Raw genomic sequence first — 25,375 nt, 5'->3', positions numbered from 1 at the left:
AATAGTCCGGCACTACTGATAGTCCAGCATCAAAATGGCAAGAGCCTAGTGAGTGAGCTTCGGCAAAAAATGAGTCACAAGGTAGCAGCAGCTGAACTGAATGAAAAGGGTAAAAGATTAAAAAAGCTAAAACATTACAGTATACTGTATACAGTATGTACAATAAAAAGGGTTAATTAAGAACACTTTATATACAGTATATACTGTATACCAGTGGTCTCCAACCTTTTTACACCCAAGATCACTTTTTAAATCTCAGAACAGGCGAAGATCTACCGCCCCTCCCCTTCCTTGAAGCCCCGCCCTCTCTATTCTCCTCCTGTCCATCACTTGCTATCCCCAGCCCTTACTTACTCTGATAAAGTTTATTTTTAAATTATGCGATACATACAATTAAAATCACGTGTTTATAGTTATGAAATAAATGGTCTGTTTTTTATTCATGCTATTTAAATCTAAAATGAAGCATTTATAATTATACATTTTTTGGGGACAGAGTACTGTGGCTGGGGGCAGGGGAGAGGGAACAGAGTGCTGAGAGGGCAGAGGACAGGATTCTGCAGCAGGGGCCAGAGTGCCAGTGGGGACAGAGTTCGGGGAGTGGGGACAGAATTCGGGGAGTGGGGACAGGAGTGGGGACAGAGTTCTGTAGTTGGGGACAGAGGAGTGGGGACAGTTCTGTAGCTGGGGACAGAGTTCGGGGAGTGGGGACAGGACTGGGGACAGCATTCTGTAGTTGAGGACAGGGGAGTGGGGACAGGTGAGTGGGATGCCAGTGGAGGCAGAGAGTCCCCTGCATCTCCCTCCTCCCAGCATTCCCCTCCCCCCCTGGAAACCGGCGCGTGCCTGCCCCGGGGCCAACTCCCCCCCAGGGAAGCCCTGCGTGTGCGCCTGCCCAGGAGGCCGACCCCCTCACCCACGCAGGGAAGCCCTGCGCGTGCGCGCTCACCTGCCCCGGGGCCAACCCCCCCCCGTGCAGGAAAGCCTTGCATGGGCGCGCGCCTGCCCAAGGGGCCGACCCCCTCACCCGCGCAAGGAAGCCCAGCGCACGCATGCGCGCGCGTGCTCACCTGCCCCGGGGCCAACTCCCCCCTCCACGCAGGGAAGCCCCGCGCGCATGCGCGCTCCCCTGCCCCGGGGCCAACTCCCCCCATGCAGGAAAGCCTTGCGTGCGCCTGCCCAGGGGGCCGACCCCGCGGCTTATCCCGGCGCCAACCCCCTCCTCATGCCGGGAAGCCCTGGGGCCAAACCCCCGCGCACCGGAAGCAGACACTACCTCCGTCTTCTCTGGAGGTAAGTAGTGGGGCTTCTGGGGGTTGGGTGGGAAATGGGGACGGGGCTGACAGGATGCCTCGCGAGCGACTGGTCGAGGCCTCAAGATCAACCAGTAGCGCGCGAGCGACCGGTTGGTGACCACGGCTGTATACAGTATATACATAACGGCTACGTCTAGACCGGCCACAAATTCTGGAAAAGGGATGCAAATCAGGTAAGTCAGCATAGGGAAATCCGCGGGGGATTTAAATATCCCTCGTGGATTTAAATAAACATGTCCGCCACTTTTTTTCCAGCTTGGGGAAAAGCCGGAAAAAAAGCGTCTAGACTGGCGCGATCCTCCGGAATAAAGTCCTTTTCCGGAATAAAGCCCTGAAGGTAGGAATAAGAGATCCTCCAGAAAAGGGCTTTATTCCGGAGGATCGCGCCAGTCTAGACGCTTTTTTTCGGCTTTTCCCCAAGCCGGAAAAAAAGCGGCGGACATGTTTATTTAAATCTGCGGGGGATATTTAAATCCCCCGCGGATTTCCCTATACTGACTTACCTGATTTGCATCCCTTTTCCGGAATTTGTGGCCAGTCTAGACGTAGCCAACCAGTTTATAGTACCTTCTGATACTCCGGCATATCTGATAATCCGGCACCACCTAGGTCCCATAGGTTCCGGATTATCGGAAGTCTACTGTACAATGATGTGAGTGAATTGTTGTGGGAAGGCTTCATTTTAAAAGCCTCCAGGTTTAAAAAATAATTAATTAATTAATTTATTATTGGATCACAGGGACACCTAGAAGCCCCAGTCTCAGACCAGGAACCCATGATGTTGTGAGCAGTGCAAACAAGAACAAAAGCAATATAACCTTTCCACTCTTCAATGGAAAAAACAATACCACTACCCTCTTCTGCTTTTGTGTTTGATGCTCTGTAGTGATTGAGCAGTGTTTTTTCCTTGTTTCCACCCCACCCGCCCCTACTGATCTTCCAGCTGGCATCAAACCCAAGAGCAGAGCCAGAGTCTAAAAGAGAAAGGCAGCTGAATCAGAAGAAGCCTTTAGGGTTCAGGATCACGTCTTTCCAATGCAGGGCAAGATTCGCAGCCAGTGTAAATCGGCACAGATCTGGTGTCATCTATCGATGTTGGTGAAAGATCTATGGAGGATCTGGCCTATTATTACAAGAACACAGGCCACCTCAAGGAGTTTCCAGGGTAGGAGCTTTAAATTATGGAATGCCTCTTTCCTGTCTGGAAACTTGAACTTTTGAGATACTGTAATAACGTAAATAGGTGGCTGTGTCATAGCTCTCTTCTCCCTGAGCTAATGGTGAAGGCACACCCTTCATTTTAAGAGCTAGCATTCCTTCTCCTTTATTTAAAACTGAATTGACCTAATTTTAAAAAGAAATCAATTAAAATACCTAGGAAGGAATAATAAATAACAGCCAGAAAAGGGAAAGGAAACTCTAAAATCTCACAACATTATTTCTGTAATTTATTTTCAAAAGCACCTAAGAGATTTAGACGCATGAGTCTCATTGAAAACCAATTTGATTTTTAGGCAGATTTGAAAAATTTCCCCCTGTGCATGCTACATTGTTGAACATTTAGAAGACTTAATTTGCAAAAGCAATATGCAGAATTTAGACCAGGAAACAGATAACTTGGCCCATACAGTTTAATTTAATAGTTAATTTCAGTGTTGCCAACACTTGTGATTTTATCACAAGTCTCATGATATGCAGGGATTCTCAGAGCTGCTGACTGAAATGATAATAGTACCTAATATCTCTGAATTCATTTTTTAAAAGAATGTTTGCATGACAGATAATTTAAGAGGGTAGCTTGAAAACATGAACTCCAAAGTTTCTAACTGTATAAGGCAAATAACGAAAATGGGCAGGAACGAGGTATTTGGGTTTGAGAGAGATCTGGATTGCATTTAAATTAAAAAAGCGATCACATACTTAAAAAGGTTGGAGACTACTGGAATAGACAAACTCTTCTGACAAGTTTTTAAGTAGCTGCAACTTTTGTGCATGTGTAACCACCACCAGGTGTGTGGGTTACACATGCACCTCAGGGCACCTAGAAAACCTGCATTTTTGCAAATAGGCATTTGCATTCTCAAATTAAGTAGATAGACATGCAGTTATCTGATTTGCCTATGTTAATGGCTGTACATACATTATGTGTGAGTTTCAAGAATATGGCCATCGGCCATGGATTTTACAAGAATGGATGTCTTTACTTTCCAGCTTTGATTGTTACTATATTAATACAGGAATTAGCTCCACTTCTCCACAATACTAATCAGTTTAGACTTTTCTGAAAGAGCTTTGTGCAATACAGAAATTACATCCAATTAAGTTAATTTAAAATAAATGAGATTGCTGAGGCTTCTCTTAGAACTGTAGGATTTTCAAAAGGGGGATCATTTTAGCAGATCATGCTTTGACCATTTTAAGCACTGCTACATTGTTCCCAAGAACAGGGAAGCAGGAACATGGGCTGTAGCCATTCCTTCCTCCTGTCTGTCTTGGCCAGATCCAGAAGTTTCTTTCTTAATCTGTACTGTTAGTCTGTAACAAATGCTGTGTCCATTTCCCCCCCATAGCTCAAAGGGAGCCTGTCAGCCCACAAATTGACTGTTGCTGCTTTCAAACCGGTATGTTGTTGTGTGTTTTATTTTATTTTAAAAGCTGTGGTTGGCTTGGTTTTAGTGCTGCAGTGCTTTGTGTTAGCATATGGGAAATTCATGTTTGAAAACAACCTCAGGGATTCCCATTTTCATGGCAAACAGAGATGATGGAGATTATGCACTTTATGCTTTGCTGCCAGGAGGGGGTAATTGAATATTTATTATTAATTATTATTATCGCTTGTATGCAATAGACCCCAGGCTCCCCAATCATAGATCAGGACCCTGTTGTTTTTGACACTGCAAACCCTTAACAAAAAGATGAAAGCATTGCAATGTCTCAGTTTTGTTATTCTTATGAGCTGCCTCCTTTCTGGGCTGATGGACATTTTATAAAGCAGGCAGCTCCATGATTCCCAGTGTCTAGAAAGTACATTATAGTTTCACAGCAGGATATTTGTAAAAAGGAAAGTGGCTGTGTATTAGGGATTAAAAGGTTTGTAAAACTAGTGCCACTCACTCCTAAAGTATCATCCCAAAACGAGTCCATAGTCTGTGGTTTTTCTGTCCTGAACACTGAGACCAGTGCATTCTGAGAAGAGCCAATATTGGCATTATTCATAGAAACAATGCACAGATTCTGAATGATTGTTCAATTTGACCATGTTAATAACTCTTATCACTAGCTACTAACAAACTGTAATGCAAGTACGGTGATCCACCAAGCTCTTAAACATGTGCTTAACTCCAAGCATGTTAGCAGTCCTTTTAAAATAAATAGGACTCTTTACAAGGGTGAAGTTAAGCATGTGCTTAAGTGTTTTGCTAGATCAGGACCTTAGTTACCAATAATTTTTTAGGAAAAGCTGTTCCACAGATGTTGTTTTAAGTCTTGAGTGAACAAAAGCATTCATTGTTTGCTATTAGGTTTTTGTGAATTTTTATTCATTATTCTCCTGTTTGAATATTTTTCTTGGAGCAGAACAGTATCAAGGGACTTTAGTAAATAATCATGAACCAAAAGCACTGGATTGGGAGAATTAAATAAATGTGTAAACTTCCGAATAGCCTGAAATATTTTTGTGTAAACTATTAAATGAATACTTATTAAAATGGAATATTTTCAAGAAACTAGAATTGGTTAGTGAATATTTCTGAAACAGGAAAAAAATACTAAGGCTCTATCTTCACTGCCACAAAATGTTACGAAAGCTTCTGAGGTGTAGCTGAGTTAGTCTGTAACAGAAAATACTTAAAAAACAACAAATAGTCTAGTAGCACCTTAAAGATTAACAAACCATGAGCTTTTGTGGGAACAACCCACTTCTTCAGATGACCGGAGTCATCTGAACGTCATGGTTTTTGATAGGATAGTTAACATGCATTAGCCATCTTGCTGTAAACCCGCAGTGAAGAGAAGGCACTTGTAGGTTTTACTGCAAGGTAGCGAGATGAGATCGGTATTATATCCCACATATTTACCTCCCTTTTCCTAGTTTATCTCATAGTAAAACCATAGTGTATTGTCTCCACAAGATCTTTACAGCAAGAAAGCTAATGCTGTATTGCCCTGAGCTACAAACATACATTTTGGGTGACCAAGACAAAACCTAACCACAGCAGATCAATTATTTGCAATAATTAGTGCAACCAATTCTAAAACTAAAAATTCAGTGGCACAAGTTGGATGATAGGATATTAATGTGTAGTGTAGGGCATGCCTACACTACAGAGTTATTTTGAAATAACAAGTTGAGCATCCACGCAGCAAGCCCGTTATTTCAAAATTATTTTGAAATAACGGGCTGGTTATTTCAAAATAATAACCCCTCATTCTATGAGGAATACAGGCAGTCCCCGACTTACGCGGATCCGACATATGTCGGATCCGCAGTTACGAATGCGGCTTTTCTCACCCCGGAGGAAACGGACTGCGGGACCTCGCGGTCCCACCGCCCGTGTACTCCGGGGCGAGAAAAGCTGCTCCGCGTCTCCCTGGTCTGCAGACCAGGAAGACGCGGAGCAAAGCCGCGGAGGGGCTCGGGCAGCCAGGCAGCCCAGGTGCGCCTGTCCCACCACCGGCTTCCCCCGCGGCTTTGCAAAGCCGCGGAGGGGCTGCGGCTGCGGGGCAGCCCAGGTGCACCTGGGCTGTCCCGCTGCAGGCGTGCTCCAAGGCTTTGCTCCCCGTCTCCCTGCAGACCAGGGAGACGGGGAGCAAAGCCAGGGAGCACGCCCGCAGGGAGACAGCTCAAGCGCGCCCGGGCTGTCCCGCTGCGGGCGTGCTCCAAGGCTTTGCTCCCCGTCTCCCTGGTCTGACCAGCAGACCAGGGAGATGGGGAGCAAAGCCTCGGAGCATGCCAGCAGTGGGACAGCGCGGCGCACCTGGACTGTCCCGCTGCCCGCGTGCTCTGTGGCTTTGCTCCGTGTCTTCCAGGTCAGCAGACCAGGGAGACGGAGCAAAGCCGTGGAGGACTTGGGCGTCCCCGCCCCCATCTCCCTGATCTGCTGGGGAGGGGGTGCAGCTAGTGCCCCCCCCCAGCAGACCAGGCTTTTCTTGCCTACCCCTGGGGTAGAGCAGCTGGGGGCAGCCAGGTTGGTCCCGCAGCGCTGCTCCGGACCAACCCGGCAGCACCCCAGCTGCTCTGCCCCAGGAGTCCTGATTCAGCCGCTGCTGGTCAGTTTCAGCAGCGGCTGAATCAGGACACCTGAGGCAGAGCAGCTGGGGTGCTGCTGGGTTGCTCCAGTAGTGCTGAGGAGCCGCGCTACTGGAGCAACCCAGCAGCACCCCAGCTGCTCTGCCCCAGGCGTCCCCAAGTCAGCCGCTGCTGAAACTGACCAGCGCTGACTACAGGAAGCCCGAGGCAGAGTTGCTCTGCCCCAGGCTTCCTGGAATCAGCCGCTGATCAGTTTCAGCAGCAGCTGACTTGGGGACACCTGGGTTTCTTAAGTTGAATCTGTATGTAAGTCAGAAGTGGCGTCCAGATTCAGCCGCGGTTGAAACTGATCAGTTTCAGCAGCGGCTGACGCCAGTTCCGACTTACATACAGATTCAACTTAAGAACAAACCTACAGTTTCTATCTTGTATGTAACCCAGGGACTGCCTGTAATGCCTATTTCAAAATTTTAAGATGGGTAGCCAAGCTAGTGTATAACTTGTAAATGAACATTTACACATTTAATTCTTATGCAAATAGTATGAACAAGGACATTGGCTGGCTCATACACTACCTTCCACATCCTAATGACTTAGCACCTCAGTTGGTTGGTTCGTTGGTTAATTGTTCTTATCAGCATCTTGTAACTACTTGCACCATCTATTCACTGTGTCTCTCTATTTTTCCCCTCCTTTTTCCACTCTTTTTTCCTCCTTCCCTCCACCCCCTTCCCTTATTTATTCCTGGATCTGGACTTCTAATACTCCACTCATCTGAGAAGTGGGTTGTGCCCACGAAAGCTTATGATACCCTCTACTTGTTTTGTTAGTCTATAAAGTGCTACTAGACTATTTGTTGTTTTTTAAGTTCTTCCTGTTTTGAAATTGCTATTTCAAAGTAGGGTTATTGTGGACGCTCAGCTGCCATTATTTTGAAATAACTACTCCCCAGAATCAAAGTAATTTTCCCAATGCTTCCTGGGGCTCTAAGTCAAGGTAGCACATCCACATTAAGGGAAGACACCTCAGAGTAGTTTTGAGGATTCCCTGTAGTGTGGATGCGCTATTTTGAAATAGTTTTTTCGGGAGTTATTATTTTGAAATAACCTGGTAGAGCAGACATAGCCTCAGATAGAAACCAATTCCCTGCTATAATTGAATTTTTAAAAACAAGAGCACAAATGGAACAACTCAACTACTGCTTACAATAAAGATGCCTTGTGTATGGCTAGTTCAGTTACATTTCCAGTGATTTTTCTCTCTAAAGAAATAGTTTGCCCTCAGTAGAAGAGAAAAATACTACATCTGAAGATTTAAACAGGATTCAAATAGTACCACACTTTCCTCTCTTCAAATGAGGTGTCCATTTCCTTTTGGCAAACTCCTGTGGATAGATAAGAGAGAGTGGTTGCAGGAACAATGAGCTTTTATGACAAGGCGAGAAAGAGAAAGTTTCAGATTAATATGAATTTCTGTCTTTGTTGTATTTTTAACTTCAGTTTTAAGTCTTAAAACAGATTTTCAATGATACATGAACACAGTAATGTCCTGTGGCATTCTGATTTCACCACTCTGGCTCTCTTGCTTCAATGCTGACTCCATCAGCCAGAACAATGATTTATAATCAAGTTATGTTGACCACAAAAGCGCAGGCCTCTTGTCTTTAATCATGAAATAGGAAGAGTTGTTTCAAGAGATGGATTTAAAATTAAAGACTTAACATAGTAAGACACACATTTTTTATGCCTAGATGATGAGTAACCATTGTTTTTTTTTCTTGTTAGGGCTGCTTCCTTATTGGGGCTAATTAGAAGCCTCTGGTGTGTTTCAACCCATGTGGAAATGAAGTAAGTAAAAATGTAAACATGTTTAAAAATTATAGAACATATTTCCTCAGCTGGTTAACTTCCTTATTTTCTTCTTCTACAAAACTCCTTAAATTCTTTTCCTTTTCCTCCCTTTGGAGGTTAGGTGTTTAGGCAATAAACTCTCCATCTTTAGCTGTCTGCACTAGATTGAAACTGTTTGCTTAGCTAATTAACAATTGTTTTCCTTTCAAGGTCCATTTTTAAATGGTACATACCTCACTGACTTCAGGTCTCATGGCTTCAGAGATTTTTGTGAGGAATGGTCATTTGAAAAGTCATCGGAAAAGTTCTGACTGATAGATATAAAATATTTGTATTTTCTGATCTATACCCCACCATGGAACACACTGTGATGCGACAGGTGAAAGGACACAAACCTGCAGCATTGCATTGAGGATGGACACTATTATTTCTGTTTGCTCTTTCAGTGGAACACTGGGCAGCGTCAATGGCTTTAACTTTTAACATCGGAGAACGAGAGAAGTGCAAAACAGCATTCAGCCCTCTCTCCATGAGGCGGAGGAAGGGCCTGCCAAATCTTGTTGGAGCCCACCAAGCCTTTCTCCACTTTAAGTCCTCCCATTTACCCTAGATGATTCATGTTAAAATCAACATCACTCCCCTTGAAGAGGAGAGGACAGGATTCCCTCTTGAGCCTGTCAGTGCTTTCCCTACAACTGCCCTGTAGGGATGCAGCTGAGTGATAGGAAGCGCTATCTTCCCGCTGAGGGTTTTGCACACTGCCCCATCACATCTCCATACCCTCTGCTAGGACACTGTGCCTGAGACCAAAGAACAAACTCAGGCCTTTGTCTAGCATTCTGGCGCACCATTTTTGCAAATGGGCTACATCGCTTCCTTCTCATACATTTGCCTTTTGCAGAGGGACGTTGACATTAGGGAAAACGTTCACTCTTCCCAGATATAGAAATGAAGCTGTCAGAAAGAGCCCCACATTGGGAAATCCCTTGGATCCAGGTTTCTAGTCTGAGTTCATTTCCATGATGAAGTATCCCGTACATCTCATAGCAACCTACAACTTGCCATTCTGGAGCAGAGCTGTGGCCTCTCTAGTCCATAATCCTAGTTCAGACAGTGTCAGAGCCAGAGGTTTTAGAGGAAGATGTTGGATAATCTACCCCAATGAAGATCTCATTGTAAGTTCCTTTTCAACCCATTTTCTCTTTATTTCCTGCCACTAAGGCTACGTCTAGACTACATCCCTCTGTCGTCAGAGGGATGTAAATGAAACACTTCAAGAGTGAAAATGAACCTAGAATATAAATATCCCGCACTTCATTTGCATAATCACATAATGGCACTCTTTCAAAAAAGTGCTATTTTGAAATTGAAACCGCAGTCTAGACGTGGTTCTTTCGAAAGCGGGATCTTTCAAAAAAGCATCCTGTTTTTGAAAGAACCGCATCTAGACTGCGGTTTCAATTTCGAAATAGTGCTTTTTCGAAAGAGTGCCATTACGTGACTATGCAAATGAAGCGCGGGATATTTCAATCCCGGCTTCATTTGCACTTTCGAAGTGCTTCATTTACATTCCTCTGCCGATGGAGGAATGTAGTCTAGACGTAGCCTAAGATATAGGATGACATCTTGGCTCTACTGACATCAACCGGAGCTGTGCCATTGATTTCAGCTGGGCCAGAGTTCCACTCATAAGGCTGAATTGCTGACATGAGATGCACTCCATTCATTGCTGAAGTGATGAGGAGAATCTCATTCAGAAGCAAATACATGAAATAATAAACAAGGGAATGCTATTAGATTTCCTCTTTGTATAAATATTTTCCCTGTGTTTGCTCCCCTGTAAATGATCCTTTTAAAGGAATCCCTAAAGCAAGCAGGTGCAATGTCTATTGAAATCAACAGTGGTGTTGACTTATGCCAAAGTTAAAATTGTCTCTGTCATGTTTTGGCTTTTCAGTTTATGCGCGGATGATATGATCTGCTAAGTATTTACAAATTGCACATGGCTTTGGTATCATGCATTGGCAAGATTCCCCAAATGAAACAAGACAAAAGGCTCTTGCACTGGATTTTCCTTGCCGTTCTTCAAACTAATCTCAAGGTGGGAAGCTCATCTTTGTTCTTCTAGAGATGTTGTGCTCCCAAAGGGCTAGACTGAGCCTAGGGCTGCTGATGGGAGGGTGGGGGTGGAAAGGGGTAGTTGCCTCAGGGCTCCTTGATATAGAAGGGCTTTGAGCTGTAGGCTACCACTGTCCAGTGGAGCTCTGGGCCCTTTCAATCACTGCTGGAACCCTGCTTGGCATGCTCTGGGCAGTGCCAAGGGCTGTTTGGGGTGATGGTGGGGGGTGGGGCGCAATGTGGAGCAGGTGGCGCTTAGGGCTGGCTGCCCCTAGCCCTACTCCTTCTGCTTGAGGCACTGCCCCTTCTAGTGCCCTGGAGCCAAGACCCTCCCACATTACCCAGGGCCCAGAGAAATCAGTCCCAGGTATGACTGAGCCATTGGGACACCCTCTGGCTGTGTCTACATTGGCATGATTTTGCGCAAAAGCAGTTGCTTTTGCGCAAAAACATGCTGCCTGTCTACACTGACGGGGAGTTTTTGCGCAAGAACACTCATGTTCTAATGTATGAAATCAGTGCTTCTTGTGCAAGAACTATGATGCTCCCGCTCAGGGATAAGTCCTCTTTCACAACTGTTCTTGCGCAAGAGGCCAGTGTAGACAGGCAATATAAATTTCTTGCGCAAGAAAGCCCGATGGCTAAAATGGCCATGAGAGCTTTCTTGCGCAAGAGAGCGTCTACACTGGCACAGATACTTTTGCACAAAAGCACATCTCTTGCGCAAAGGCACATGCCAGTGTAGATGCTCTCTTGCGCAAATACTTTAACGCAAAAACTCCTGTGTTAAAAGTATTTGCACAAAATCTTGCCAATATAGATGTAGCCCCTGAGTATGGGCAGCAGAAAGCTGCACCATCCCAAGAGGAGTCCTGGAAACAACTCTCTTGGTGCTGCAGGTGAGAGGAAGTAATTTGTACCACCTCTTTTCAGGTGAACATTACTCCCCTCCTATGTCTTGCCAACATGACTAGCTTTTGTGGCCCAGGAGCAGCTCATTCACTCCAGCCCCTTTCTATCCCTGTCTTGCATGATCCAAGCTTTCAATCATGGAGTTACTATCCATCTATTGTTTTTAACTGCTGCACAGTGTGGATGATTCCTGTGAGAACTTGTGTTTAACAGATAAAAAACAAACAAAAGACCCCCTGTCTTCAGCTCAAAGCTAACATTTTGATCCTTCTCTTCCTCTGAATTTGAAGATTGACCAAGATTATTTTCTGAAGTGAAGGTCTGTAAATTTCCACTAGATCCTTGTACTCCAGAAGGGTTTATTGAAGGGACTGTAGAGATGCTTTGTGGTATTCTGATAATTTTTCCTGGTGAAACTTACTGTATAATGTTGTTAGAGTTACTAAACAAAGCTAATAATAATAATAAAAAATTAATAATAAATAAATAAAAGGTTGCCTGCTATGTAACAAAAAAAAAAAAAAAAAAAAAACTGACCAAAAGAAAGAAGGACTGAGAAAGGCATAATAAACCTAGAAAGAAAACTGAGTTTAGAATGACTTCTCTTGACCTTTACCATCAAACAAGAGGACTGAAGTTCTTAATGTCCGAGTCTCGTTAAATGTAATCCATACAATGTCTACTGTATTCTCTTGAGGGAATGCAGTGCCTGACTAGCACACTGTGTTCTCACATTAAAATGTTTCGTCAGCATTGCTGTGGGCTGTGGGGGATATTAGCTCTGCCACTCTCACTGCCTCTCTAGCCTAAAGAAGAGGCCAAAGATCACCAGTTTCATTAATTCAGTCAGGAAGAGCGGAAAGTAAGAGTAAACCAAGTATTTGTTTTCACTGACAGTCCAAGCTACTCAATAGTTTTCTCTGTTCTTTTCCACTGCTAGAAACAAAAGGAAGGTAGGATTTTAGTGATTGGGTAAAATGACCTGTTACTTAAAGTGGAACGAATCATTTTACAACATTCAACTGCCTGTTGTTGTTTAAAGTTTATTTTATTTTATTTTATTTTATTTTATTTTATTTTATTTTATTAAAAAAAATCTTTGGTATTGTCACTAGAATTAAAGTGCATGGCACAAAGGAAGTTTAGCTGCCTGTCTTGTAACTTATAAGCACATGCTCCTTATTGGCCATGGTTCATTAGTCTCAGGAAGTCTGATTAGTTACTTATTCTAGTAGAATATAGAGGGCAACTAAACACAGAATACGGTTCAAGGTTGATGGTGTGAATTTCAAAGATCTGGCTGCCTGAGAGATCTCTTTCTCACTGTGACCACAACCTCCCATAACACGGAGAATTCAATTGTTGGTTATTATGGGAAGATGTGTGGTCATGGAAAACAAAACCCTCACAGAAGCCAGATCCAGACTACAAAGAGCACTGAAAGACAAAATCACAACAGCCATTAACTTCACTCCATTCCCTCCATACATTTACCCACCTAGCCCTAGCTTTCCCCCAACTCACCTTGAATAAATCCCATTTTTATATCATCAACAGTAGTTAAAACAATTATGCAAACTCTCTTAAACCCGCCTTCAGTGGTAGGGAGGGATGGAAGAGAGAGGTTGGTGTCTTTTACTCGGCAGCTGTGCTCAGATGCTACACTACTCATGCAAGAACTTGGACAGATAATTAAATGGAGGAAAGGAGAAAAGTGTCACCTAGATGTGTATATTACGCACTAACAAATGTGTAAGAGATACAGCTACAAGGTGTAAGCAATAAAGCTTAGGACTGGACTAGGAACTACCTGAGGGTAACAGTAGCTTAGCTTGGACTACTATGGGATTCAATAGCTCATGACAGATACTGTGGCTGCTTCTTCTGGGTTTTCCATAGGGATAAATGGAGCAACCCCTCTTTCATATTATAGTAAGAGTGACTCTGCTTAGTGAGATATTAGAAGCTTCAGGGGGTAGCTGAGTTAGTCTGTATAGGATAAACTGAAAAACCCGCAAATGGTCTGGTAGCACTTTATAGACTAACAAAACATGTATATGCTATCACAAGCTTTCATGGGCACAGCCCACTTCTTCAGATGACCGGAGTTTTGAGTTTAGGATGTGCAGACCCAAAATAAATAGGGGAGAAGAGAAAAAATGGAAGGGGGTGGGAAACAAGGAGCAGAGGATATGAAAATATCAAAGGGAAAACCACCTTTGATATTTTCATACCCTCTGCTCCTTGTTTCCCACCCCATTCCATTTTTTTCCTTCCCCCTTCTCCTTTCTCCCCTATTTATTTTGGGTCTGCACATCCTAAACTCAAAACTCCAGTCATCTGAAGAAGTGGGCTATTCCCATGTTTTGTTAGTCTATAAAGTGCTACTAGACCATTTGTTGGTTTTTGAGATATTAGGGAGAGAGAAGGTGGGTGAGGTAATATCTTCTACTGAACCAAATTTGGAGACAAGAAAGTCAAGCTTTTGAGCTTCAACTAGTCTGGGAAAGAGACTCAGTGGGTTACAGCTAAATACAAGGTCAAAGGGATGGTTTAGCATAAGTAGTTAGCACATATTGTAAAGGACCATTCCCTTGAAGTCATAGGACTAAAAGGGGGATGAGTGGGTTGCAGATTGTTGTAACAGAGTTAATACAAGCTGTAACAATCTGGATGGCGTGTCTGTCTCACCAACAGAACTTGGTGTAATAAAAGAAATACCTCACCCACCCTGTCTCTCTAATATCTGAGGCACAACTGGCTCAACTCCACTGCATTCAGGCTCCTAAGGCATATTTGAAAATGGGAGTTAGGCACTTTTGAAATGTACCCTTAAACTAAATTTGAGATGTACTGTTTTCTTTCCAGCTTGGAGGTTACAATTATAAACTAACATTTTGCTGATACCTGACTGTAGTACAGTGGACAGTTGCAAAGCTCATTTCCTGAGTTGCGTCTTTTTGTTTTCTTAACATTTAACAAGCCTTTCTCACTGCCTCTTGATTGGATTCCAGATATTTCCTGCCATTTCAAAGGACCAAGAAATGTTGGCTTAGAGAGGTAGCCAATGTAAATATAATTTTACATGGTGACGTAACAGCCAGTTTCTTGTTTCACAAAATTCAAATTGATTAAAAACCCCAAACTCTCCTCCTGCAAACTGTCTGGCCTGAAAAATCTTCCAAGCTGCCAAGGATCAAGTGATACCTGGTTAAACAGTAAAACCCCATAGATCCCGAGATCATAAAGGGACAACTGTGATTCTCTAGTCCGACCTTTTGTATGACACAGGCCACAGAACTTTCGCAAAGTAATTCATAGACTATCTCTCAGAAAAATATCCAATCTTAGTTTAAAAATGGTCAGACGTAAAGGATCCACCATGACCCTTACTAAATTGTTCCAATGGTAAATTACTCTCAGTATTAAGTGTAGGTGCCTTATTTTCAGTCTAAATTTGTCTAGCATCAACTTCCAACCCTCCGATCATGTTATACCTGTGCTGTTGCATATGGGCAGACCACTCCATCCGCATAGAACACTATTGACTTAAGTGGCTCTCCACACAAACACGTGTTCCCATGCAACAAGCTGCAGGAACTTTTTTTCAGCATGCATTTCTGCCACTTATACTTTAAAATTGGCAGACTGAAGAAGCTACAGCTCTACGGTGGCCATTTTGTATTTGCCTTCTGCTTGTTGCAGCTCTTGTTGTTCTAGCTTACAGGCATTCTTAACTCTTGTTAGATTTTCCCCTTTCCTTTCCTTTTTTTTTTTTTTAAGAGATGGCACACTCTCAGAACTAGGTGTCGGGAAACATGGGTTGTGTTCCCGGCTCTGTCAGTGGCAAGGTTATCCTAACCTCTCTACATTGGATTGACCACGAAGTCCACATGCTCATGTTGGTTTATGTGATAACCAGAATGTCTAGATTAGTGCACTGTTACACTGTATTTTGAATATCTGTGTGTGATACCTGGCATTTAGGATTATGCAGGAGCAAACCATTTACAAATGGCATGATGGGGGAAAAGCTTATGTTTTAAAGCCGATCTCAGTGTCAGTATTTTCATAAGGGGACATGGAAGCTTAGCAAAAGATAACATAGAAATATGCATAACTCTAAGTATAGTTGGAAATCATCCCCTGTATTATCATTGTTCATTAATGAGCACTGTCTGTACAAACAAGTTAGAAAAATCTTTTTTTAATTAACGACAACATCAAAATAATCTACAATTCTTTTTTCCATCATCATTGCTGATTTTCGTTGGTCTCTTGGGGCACAAATTATTTAGAGGCTGTATTTCCTCTGAAGTTATCACAATGTAAATCCAGATTTACTTCACTCAGCTCAACAGCATTATCCTGGAATTACATTAGTGTAAAATGAGAACAAAATCTCATCCTGTAGCTGTGAGTAATGATGGTATTGGTGGTAGCAATTTAAATGAGGAAAGTGTCACGGTCACATTGTCAGGTCAAGAGAGAGAAGAAGTGAAATCTAAAAAAGAAGTCAGTGTGGCTGGTTTCAGGGAAGAGGCCCTACTGAAAGAGTCAGGATCAAGGAACATCACCAAGGGATTCACCCCTGAGAGGTTCAGCCAAAGGACTTAAATCCTGGAGGATATTCAGATTTTTTCCCCATCCAGTGTAAGATTAATTTACAGTATTGGGGGTCAAATTGGTGGCAAGCTGCCCAAAGCCAATCTATCTCCTTTTATCAAAAGAAAAATAAACATTCATCTGCTTTCTGATTTTTTTGCCTTAATGTGAAATTGGGTAGTGCAAACCAAGTACAAAACCTGCTTCATGGCAATGAATGTTTAACTTTTTAAAGGTTATTCTCTATATATTGTCTCTATATATTAAATCAGGTTGTTAGGATTACTCAGCTTTACTAACTTTGACTTGACTTTGGTTTCAATGCAAAATTAAAAATCATAGTGAATTGCAGCTGCCAATCAGTTACTTTCCAGTGGTAAGTTACTTCTTGGCTCTCTCTGCAGCTGATATTGATTTACTGCTTGAAGACCATCATTTAATTCACTCAGTATGAAACTCTAATTAACTTTTTACATCACTTTTTTGCAGCCCTGTTCATGAATATCTTTTCTACATTGCAAAAGAAGCCTACCTCAGTGACGCTTTATTTTTCTGATGCAATTTATTGGTAATTTTGCTAAGATTGCAAAATCTACCCATTGTCTTCCTCTCCCTGTGTGTGGCTGGTGTGAAACCAGACTTCTTTCAGAATGCCAGGAGGTTGCTCAACCTACATATTATGGGTAGGGCAAGCAACACTGCCTATTATTAAGGTTGCCTGACATTTTCCCTCAGAAGACTGAGTTTTCAGTTGTTTATAACTTTGCCAAATTTTTGTGTGTCTAAAATAAAGGAATTATACAATATTGTAAAGTATTATATCATAGGAATTTTTCAAAGAATGTTTATAGTCAAGTGATTATTTTGTGCAGCAAATGTTGTATTCTGACATTCAGAGCACACCACCACATAACTGGATGAGTCATAAGGCAGCAGAACATGATTTACTGTTCGTGAAAATATGTAGACAAGAATAAAACCAACACTTTGTGTTATAAGGATTCAGGTTGCAGAACTGACATTTTCTACTCAGAGCGGCATAAATTAACATAGGCATCCCATTACTTGTTGAAAGCGGAATGTCTCTGAATTTGTTTGGATTTGGTTAAGTTGTGCTGATTTGCGAATAGCTCTGTTGTTCAGTTTGTTTATAGAATTTTGTTGCACTATTTCTTTCTGATGGACAGCTGCAAAGGATAAACATAGTAGAGGAAAGTACTGTTCTTATTTTGACAGATGGGGAAACCGAGGCAAAGAGCAATCAAGCATTTTGCTGGAGGTTAATCTGTTGACAGCAGATGGGACTGGGACTTGGACCAAAAAGTTGTAATAGGTAGTCCCTTGCTCTAAACATCAGACAGCATTGCTGTGATTTATACAAAGACCTTAGAGGCCCCTGTGAGGCATCTGTTTGTTGAAGAAATGAGAATACAATACTGACTCTCACTCAAAGTGAATATTTTAATGTTCATTTCATTAATGGGAAAATCTAATCATGTTGGTCTTTAGATACACTCCATATGAAAATCACATCTACATTTGTATTTGGACTATATTCTATTCTCTCTGTGCAAAAGTCCCAATGAGGGGTTTCTGAGCAAGAAATAAGAATGGAATATTTTATTTAGAAACCACACTTGTCAAATAAAAGAATGAATGATTTATTAAGATAACTATTTGTCCTTTTATACAAATAATTTCTTTAGAAATTACAGATCCTTAAGAGAAAAGCATTGGATGAAGAAATAATGTTAAAAGAGCACATCTGTTGCAAATTCTTATTTGGGGGAAAAACACATGTGTTTTTATTTTAAACTTGTATGTATGTTGTTATCCTTGTGTTAACTATTATAGAAATAGAAGCATTGAGAATCCATTTTCCAGTGAAGTTTGGTTAGGAATATTTGTACACATTGTGTGGGAGATAATTTGAAAGCTAATTGGAGCTTTGTGATGAGCCAATTCCCTGCAGATTCCTTAATTCAAAATACCTGCCTTTTGTGTACTAGTATTTACCAAATGCACATACAGGCAGTCCCCGGGTTACGTACAAGATAGGGACTGTAGGTTTGTTCTTAAGTTGAATCTGTATGCAAGTCGGAACTGGTGTCAGCTGCTGCTGAAACTGATCAGTTTCAACCGCGGCTGAATCTGGACGTCAGTTCTGACTTACATACAGACTCAAATTAAGAAACCCAGGAGTCCCCAAGTCAGCTGCTGCTGAAACTGACCGGCGGCTGATTCCAGGAAGCCTGGGGCAGAGCAACTCTGCCTCGGGCTTCCTGTAGTCAGCGCTTGTCAGTTTCAGCAGCGGCTGACTTGGGGACGCCTGGGGTAGAGCAGCTGGGGTGCTGCTGGGTTGCTCCAGTAGCGCGGCTCCTCGGCGCTACTGGAGCAACCCAGCAGCACCCCAGCTGCTCTGCCTCAGGTGTCCTGATTCAGCCGCTGCTGAAACTGACCAGCAGCGGCTGAATCAGGACTCCTGGGGCAGAGCAGCTGGGGTGCTGCCGGGTTGGTCCGGAGCAGCGCTGCGGGACCAACCCGGCAGCCCCCAGCTGCTCTACCCCAGGGGTAGGCAAGAAAAGCCTGGTCTGCTGGGGGGGGGCACTAGCTGCACCCCCTCCCCAGCAGACCAGGGAGACGGGGGTGGGGATGCCCAAGTCCTCCACGGCTTTGCTCCGTCTCCCTGGTCTGCTGACCCGGGAGACACGGAGCAAAGCCGCAGAGCATGTGGGCAGCGGGACAGTCCAGGCGTGCCGCGCTGTCCCACTGCTGGCGTGCTCCGAGGCTTTGCTCCCCATCTCCCTGGTCTGCTGGTCAGACCAGGCAGACGGGGAGCAAAGCCTTGGAGCACGCCCGCAGCGGGACAGCCCGGGCGTGCTTGAGCTGTCCCCCTGCGGGCGTGCTCCGTGGCTTTGCTCCCAGTCTACCTGGTCTGCAGGCCAGGGAGACACGGAGCAGCTTTTCTCGCCCCGGAGTACACGGGCGGCGGGACCGTGTCCTCCAGGGTGAGAAAAGCCGCGTTCGTAACTGTGGATCCGACATAAGTCGGATCTGCGTAAGTCGGGGACTGCCTGTACTTGTTTTGGAGATGAAATCACTTTACTTTTCAGTGTGCATTTTTGACATGCCATGCTAAAGTGTTGCATAATACAGAACAGTGTCGCATAATGTACTCCAGCATAACAAACAACCGAGCAAGGGCTGAACTTTAAGGGAAAACATATTTGTTTGAGGTTTATTAGTTACACATATGCAGCCACAGTCAGTTTAGATACTGTGTTATGATGTATTATTGTAAATTTAATGAGCTCCCTACTGAGTACAGAGGCAAACTTGTTCTAATAAGGCTAGATGTGTATATAAAATAAGGTGACATCTTGGCACCAGTGACAATTGGTGAAACTCCCTTCCTTCATGGAGTAGGATTTCAATCCAGAAGTTCTGGGTATGTTCCTTAGTTCTTCTTACCCCTTCTCAAAGATTCATGGTAGAAAGGTAGAGAACATGTATCTTAGGCTAAATCTACAGTGGGCCAATCAGGAAAGTTAAAGAGAAGTAACTAAAGGCATGAAGTCAATGTGTGGTAAGGGCACACTGACAGCACTGTGATGAAGATTATCTATGTCAACCAGACAGAAGTTACCCATTGACATAAAAAAACCAAAATCCCTGCAAGCGGCAGAAGCTGTGTCAGCAGAAGCTCTCCTGCCCACCTCATGCTGTGGGCACTAGTGCTTATGCCTCCGCATAGCTTGTGTCACTCTCATAGGGTGGAATAGTCACACCGCAGAGCAATGTAAGTTTTGCCAATATAAGTAGTAGTGTAGACATGGCTTGAGTTAAAAAGCCCACTAACTCTGTTAGAGTTGCCGTCTGCCCAGAATTTCCCAGTACAGTAAAACTCCAATAGTTTGGTATCAAAATGGCAAGAGCCTAGTGAGTGAGCTTCAGCAAAAAATGAGTCACAAGGCAACAGTGCTAGCAGCTGAACCAAGCGAAACTGGATGGGACAGAATCAGTCTGCCACTGGCATTGTGTGATGCTGGACAGTGCTTGTGCTACAATAAAAAGGGTTAAAAACACTTTATATAGCTTATATACTGCACATATATTTATAGCCAGTTTATAGTACCTCCTGATAGTCCGGCATATCCGATAATCCGGCACCACCTAGGTCCCAAAGGTTCTGGATTATTGGAAGTCTACTGTATTATACTTTTTTGAGCTGACTGTTCCAGGAAATCTATCAGCTAAGTCACCTTCTGGGCTACTGCTGAGAGTTTATGTCTCATCCTTCTCCTCCCCAGTGGTGCTGCTCCTTCTCCCTCCTGGGTGCTCCATGGCTCACCAGCAGGGACTGTTCTGCAGCAGCAGCTGCTGCTTTCTGCCTGACCAATGAGTCTCTTTGAGGTCAGCAAAGAGAGCTCAAAGCAGCAGCTCCAGAGCACCTGGCTCCTCACCATGGTGGCAGCTGCTCAGCAGGGCCCTGCCTCCTGTTCAGGGAACCATCTTCTGTTCCCACAGGGGTGGGAGCTCAAGGGTGTTCCAGTTTGTTTGGTACCTCAGAGGTGGCAGCCAGTCCTTGTGTGAATATGCTCATTCAAGAATGAAATGGCCTTTATTCACCATAACTTGGAGGAGGATGAAGGGCTTGTTAACATGGTGCGGCGAAGTACACAAGAGGGTTGTGATTTGTAGAATGCGCTAATGTGCTGCAGTGTAAATGCCCCATATAGGCCATGCTGGTGCACTCTGAGAGGTACCTAATGGTGGGTAGCAACAACATAGGTGCCCATCGTTCCACTCCACCAGAGGGCCCCTTGAGATCTACAGATGGCCAGGGGGTGGCTAGTTGAGGGAGAGTAGTTGTACTTCTTCAGACCCATAGCTCCCCGGAACGCTCCCCAAGGACTGTCACATAGGATCTGTTTAAACTGATTGGACTAAAAAATGGTTTGGGTCCTCTTCCAAAACAGGGATTCAAATCCATCCCCAAAATCCAGACACAAACAATTAAACAACAACAAAACATAACATGCTACACACCAATCACTCCAGACTAGCACATCCAAAACATTTCCTTGGCCCTAACACTAATTAGGGGACATTCCAGGACAAAGGGAGTTTTGTGTTTTGAGAAAGGTGGAAGGGATATCAGGTTTAAAATAAAAACAAAATTAAGGACAGTCATTTCAGTGTCAGAAAAGTTATCTCCTCTACCATTTGACTACTATAAAACCCCTCACTCTAACCCTATAATTCTATTTTTAGCATTAAAGTTAGTAGAGAATGCTATTAAAATACCTCTATCTACAGCAGGGGGAAAAAAAGAAGTGGGACGTTGGCCCAAAGTCTTCTATTAAATATTTTTGTGCTTGGTGCAGAGGAAGAAGGTTGAAGAAGAAAAATTCTTGTCTGTAGTTCTGGCCAAATAAGCACGTTCTTGTGTTTGTACAGACCCCTGTGGGAGGTGGGGAATAATTTGAAATCATAAAAATTCACGGTCACTTAAAATGTGTAATGTAACTGTTATCTTTACGTTCGCTTCATTCTACATCATATAAAATCAGTGGCATGTACATGCAATAATATTAAAGGCATAAAGCGGAAAATGTTCTGATTGTCAGAAGGAAAGTGGAGCGAAAACCTGTCAGTTAAGGCAAGAAACTGTGTGTGATGTCTCTAATGGTAAATTGTTCTGTGCTAGAGGATGGCTGTGCCAAGCCCCATGACCTTCAGTGGGGTTCCACAAAGTTCAGGGATGCCACATGGGGTGAATTACATGATTGGGGCCCAGGTAGGGAAAGAATAAGTACATGCAATATGTTCTTGAAGACAATGGAGGGAGCTGATGGCAGGAGATAGAGAGAACACTAGAGGGAACTAATCAGGGAGAGAGGAGAGTAAGAAGATGGTAGAGCTATTACAATGTTATGAGTTTGCTTAGATTAAAAATCCAGCTGATGTTTACTGACTGCCTTACAGACGTGAGTCGACATACAGCGCTGACAATGAGAGTGTGAAATCCTGTCCCCATCTAAGTCAGTGGGAGTTTTGTCAGTGATTTGAATGGGGATAGTATTTCATCCCAAGTCTCTTAGGGCCGGGTTTGTTCTCATACATACTTAGACTTTCAGGCAGTCACTCCTGAGATCCAGTGTTGTGTCTCACACCTCTGGGTTTCATGCTAAGATATAGGTTTATTCAAACCTGATGTGGCAGAAAGGAAACGCTGAGTAAAAATGGGAAAGTTACATTTAAATCTTTTTGCATTGTGTGCACAATAGTGAAAGTTCACCAGGGTTGGCTCATTTAATCCAGAAGACCTTCTGTCACATTTTTTCGTGATGAAATCAAAACCAGTTTATGAAATTTATTCTTGAAAAATTAATAACTACCCTGAGATAGCAAAAAGTGTGAGAACTTGGTGCAGACAGAGGAGCTGGTGGTCTTGATTGTGCTGATTTCACATACTAAATAATAATAAGTGTGCTGCTATGGCTACGAAGAGGCTTACCCTCATGTATGGTTGGTTGGTGGTGGACTACTATTAACTAATTGACTGGTACTGCATTCTGAAATGAGAGGGCAAAATAAAAAATTCTGAGTAGTGCTGCAGCTGTCACACCTCAGAATGGACAACACCTTGTGTCAGACCAGCATGATAATTACTTTAGTTTTTGAGAGAAATTAATAGTAGATATACACTGAAACCTACAAATAGTGCACTTTGGTTTGCAGGATCTTTTCTAATCTAAACATTTTCCCCAACGCCAGCTATCGCTTTTTAAGTAGTTTGACTATTAGATAAAAAATTACATAACAGATAGGCCTTGTCTCCACTACATAGTGGATCAACACCACAATGATCAATTCCAAGCACTCTCCCATCGACTCCGGTACTCCACCAGGATGAGAAGAGTAGCCGGAGTTGATGGGAGAGCAGCCCCCGCTGACCTTACCATGTGGAAGACACTGGGTAAGTATGTCCGTTTCAGCGGGGGGGGGGGGGGGGGTTAGTTTACACAAGGCCATAGGAACACAGGATTTGCTCAGCAAGGTCAGGTGTGAGGTCCATTTAGTCTGATAGCCTGCTTTAGGAGAAGATTCAAGGACAGTTATGGGCTAACCTCTCCATAGGGTACATTTCCTCTGAATGTGCATTAAATGAGTTTGCTGCTAACAGTATTAATGGATGTTTAAATACTATATACAAGTCTTTGATAAAAGAATGGTTGAATGTGACTCTGATGGTTGAACTATCTCTGATATTACATATTTAAAGGGATGTGGTTATTTTTCAAGTAAATAGGGCCTAGAGCCTCAAAAGTATTTAGGCTCCTAACTTCCATTGATTTCAGTGGAAGTTAGGAGCAAAATAACTGTGAGAGTCTGGGCTTATGGCTTCTGTGCCTTAGTTTCAGATGCAAAGCACTGAAAATGTTAAGTCTGTTTTTTTAGTGATAATTTGTCTCCAAATTCTGTGTATTGGGATCCGTGCTTCACAGAGCTATGCCTCTCTATCTTCTGCACAATCATTGTTAATTTTGTGGCACAAACTGGGGCAAAGGAGAAGCATAGAGAATCCATCAATACAATTGAATTAATGGAAAAATGCCCCTAAAATTAAATGTATTGTGAATAATAGAAATGCCAGAAGGGCCAGCTTAATGCTATTGAAGAGTTGACAGCACCAGCTTGAGGGAGGCATATGGAAGCCAAGTTCTCTGACTGTTTTGACAGCTCTGCCCTTGTATCTCCTTCATGAATTGTAACATGATCCTCATTGGTAGTTTCTGAGCTAAGATCTGAAATTGTACCCAGAACTGATTGAAAAGCCAGTGTACTGATCCCAGTGAGACATCCTCTTGGGGCTTTTCATTTCTCAGGCCAGGTCTACCCTGCAGACCTATACCAGTATAACTATGTTGCTTAGGCATGTGAAAAATCCACTCCCCTAAGTAATATATAATAGAACCTCAGAGTTATGAACTGAAAGGTCAAACACACTTCATTTGGAACTGGAAGTAAGCGATTAATAATCAGCAGAGTCCAAACAAACAAACAAAATCACAAATACAGTACGGTGCTGTCTCAAATGTAATTTTTTTAAAATAATTTTAAAAAGCTTAAAAAAGATTGAGCAAGGTAAGGAAAGTGTTTCTATGCTTGTTTCATTTAAATTAAGAAGGTTAAAAGTAGACTTTTTCTTCTGCATAGTAAAGTTTTAAAGCTGTATTAAATCAGTGTTTAGGTGTAAACTTTTGAAAGAACAACCTTAATGTTTTGTACCAACAACCTCCATTCTCAAGATGTCTGTAACTCTGAGATTCTACTGTAGTTATACAGAGCTAATCTCCTTTGTAGAGAGCACTATGTTGGTGGGTGAATGTCATTGGGTGGTCCAGCCACACCTTGCCCCAGAGAAACCAAAGAGAGGTCCTCCAAGCAGGCAAGGGTGACAGTGAAGGAACCAGCTAATCAGGAGTCAGGAAGGCCTACGAAAGGAACTGCAAAACAGAGCAGCAGTCGGTGTAAAGCAGAGCTCAAGGAGAGCAAGCGGTGAGACTGGCTGAAGAAGTTGTCTCCAGGAGGGGAAGCTCTGAAGGCCCCTCTCTTTTTGGGTGGGGAAAGAGACTGTGGGGAAACTAGCTCCAAGTGGAGAGCTGGATAAAGACCGATGAACTGTGATAAAGTCCTGAGCTAGGGGCAAGGAGTTGTCTCCAGGGCTATGTCTAGACTGCAGGCTTCTTTCGAAAGAAGCTCTTTCGAAAGCATCTTTCGAAAGAGCCTCTTTCGAAAGATTGCGTCTAGACTGCAGGCGGATCTTTCGAAAGAGCAATCCGCTTTTTCGAAAGAGAGCACCCAGCGAGTCTGGATGCTCTCTTTTGAGGAAGCCCTATTTACATTGAAGAACGCCTTCTTTCGAAAGAGGAACTTTCGAAAGAAGGCGTTCTTCCTCGTGAAACGAGGTTTACCGCCATCGAAAGAAAAGCCGTGTTCTTTCGAAATAATTTCGAAAGAACGCGGCTTGAGTCTGGACGCAGGGGAAGTTTTTTCGGGAAAAGGCTACTTTTCCCGAAAAAACCCCTGAGTCTGGACACAGCCCAGGAGGGGAAGCCCTGGAGGTACCACTCTCTCTGAGTGGGGAACAGACTAAGAGAGACCCTAACAGAGGGCACTGAGATGGGCCCCTGTTAAGTGTAAACCCTGGAAGGGATTCTGAGTGACTTACAAAGGAGTGTGACAGCCAGAGGGCTGAGTAACCACAAAGAGTACATCTAGACTATATCCCTCTTTCGACAGAGGGATGTAAATTAGAC

The 25,375-nt window shown here is 43.3% G+C and overlaps 1 long non-coding RNA gene across 2 annotated transcripts in view; it reads left to right on the top strand.

Annotated features, from left to right (window-relative positions):
- Window positions 1-984: 984 nt before the first annotated feature.
- The window catches only part of LOC102444291 (uncharacterized), a 37,712-nt gene continuing 13,321 nt past the window's right edge, over window positions 985-25,375 (top strand). Inside the window, exons 1-3 of one of the 2 annotated variants that reach the window (XR_332011.4) lie at window positions 985-1,293; window positions 3,887-3,937; window positions 8,349-8,411. This is a non-coding gene — a long non-coding RNA (uncharacterized LOC102444291). Of the gene's footprint in view, window positions 1,294-2,226; window positions 2,482-3,886; window positions 3,938-8,348; window positions 8,412-25,375 lie in introns of those variants that run through there. The other variant, XR_012902395.1, reaches the window with a different exon arrangement.

This window comes from Pelodiscus sinensis, chromosome 3 (assembly GCF_049634645.1).
Source record: "Pelodiscus sinensis isolate JC-2024 chromosome 3, ASM4963464v1, whole genome shotgun sequence".
Lineage (NCBI taxonomy): Eukaryota > Metazoa > Chordata > Testudines > Trionychidae > Pelodiscus > Pelodiscus sinensis.
The sequence above is the reverse complement of the archived record's forward strand: the minus strand, read 5'-3'. Positions and strand labels throughout refer to the sequence as shown.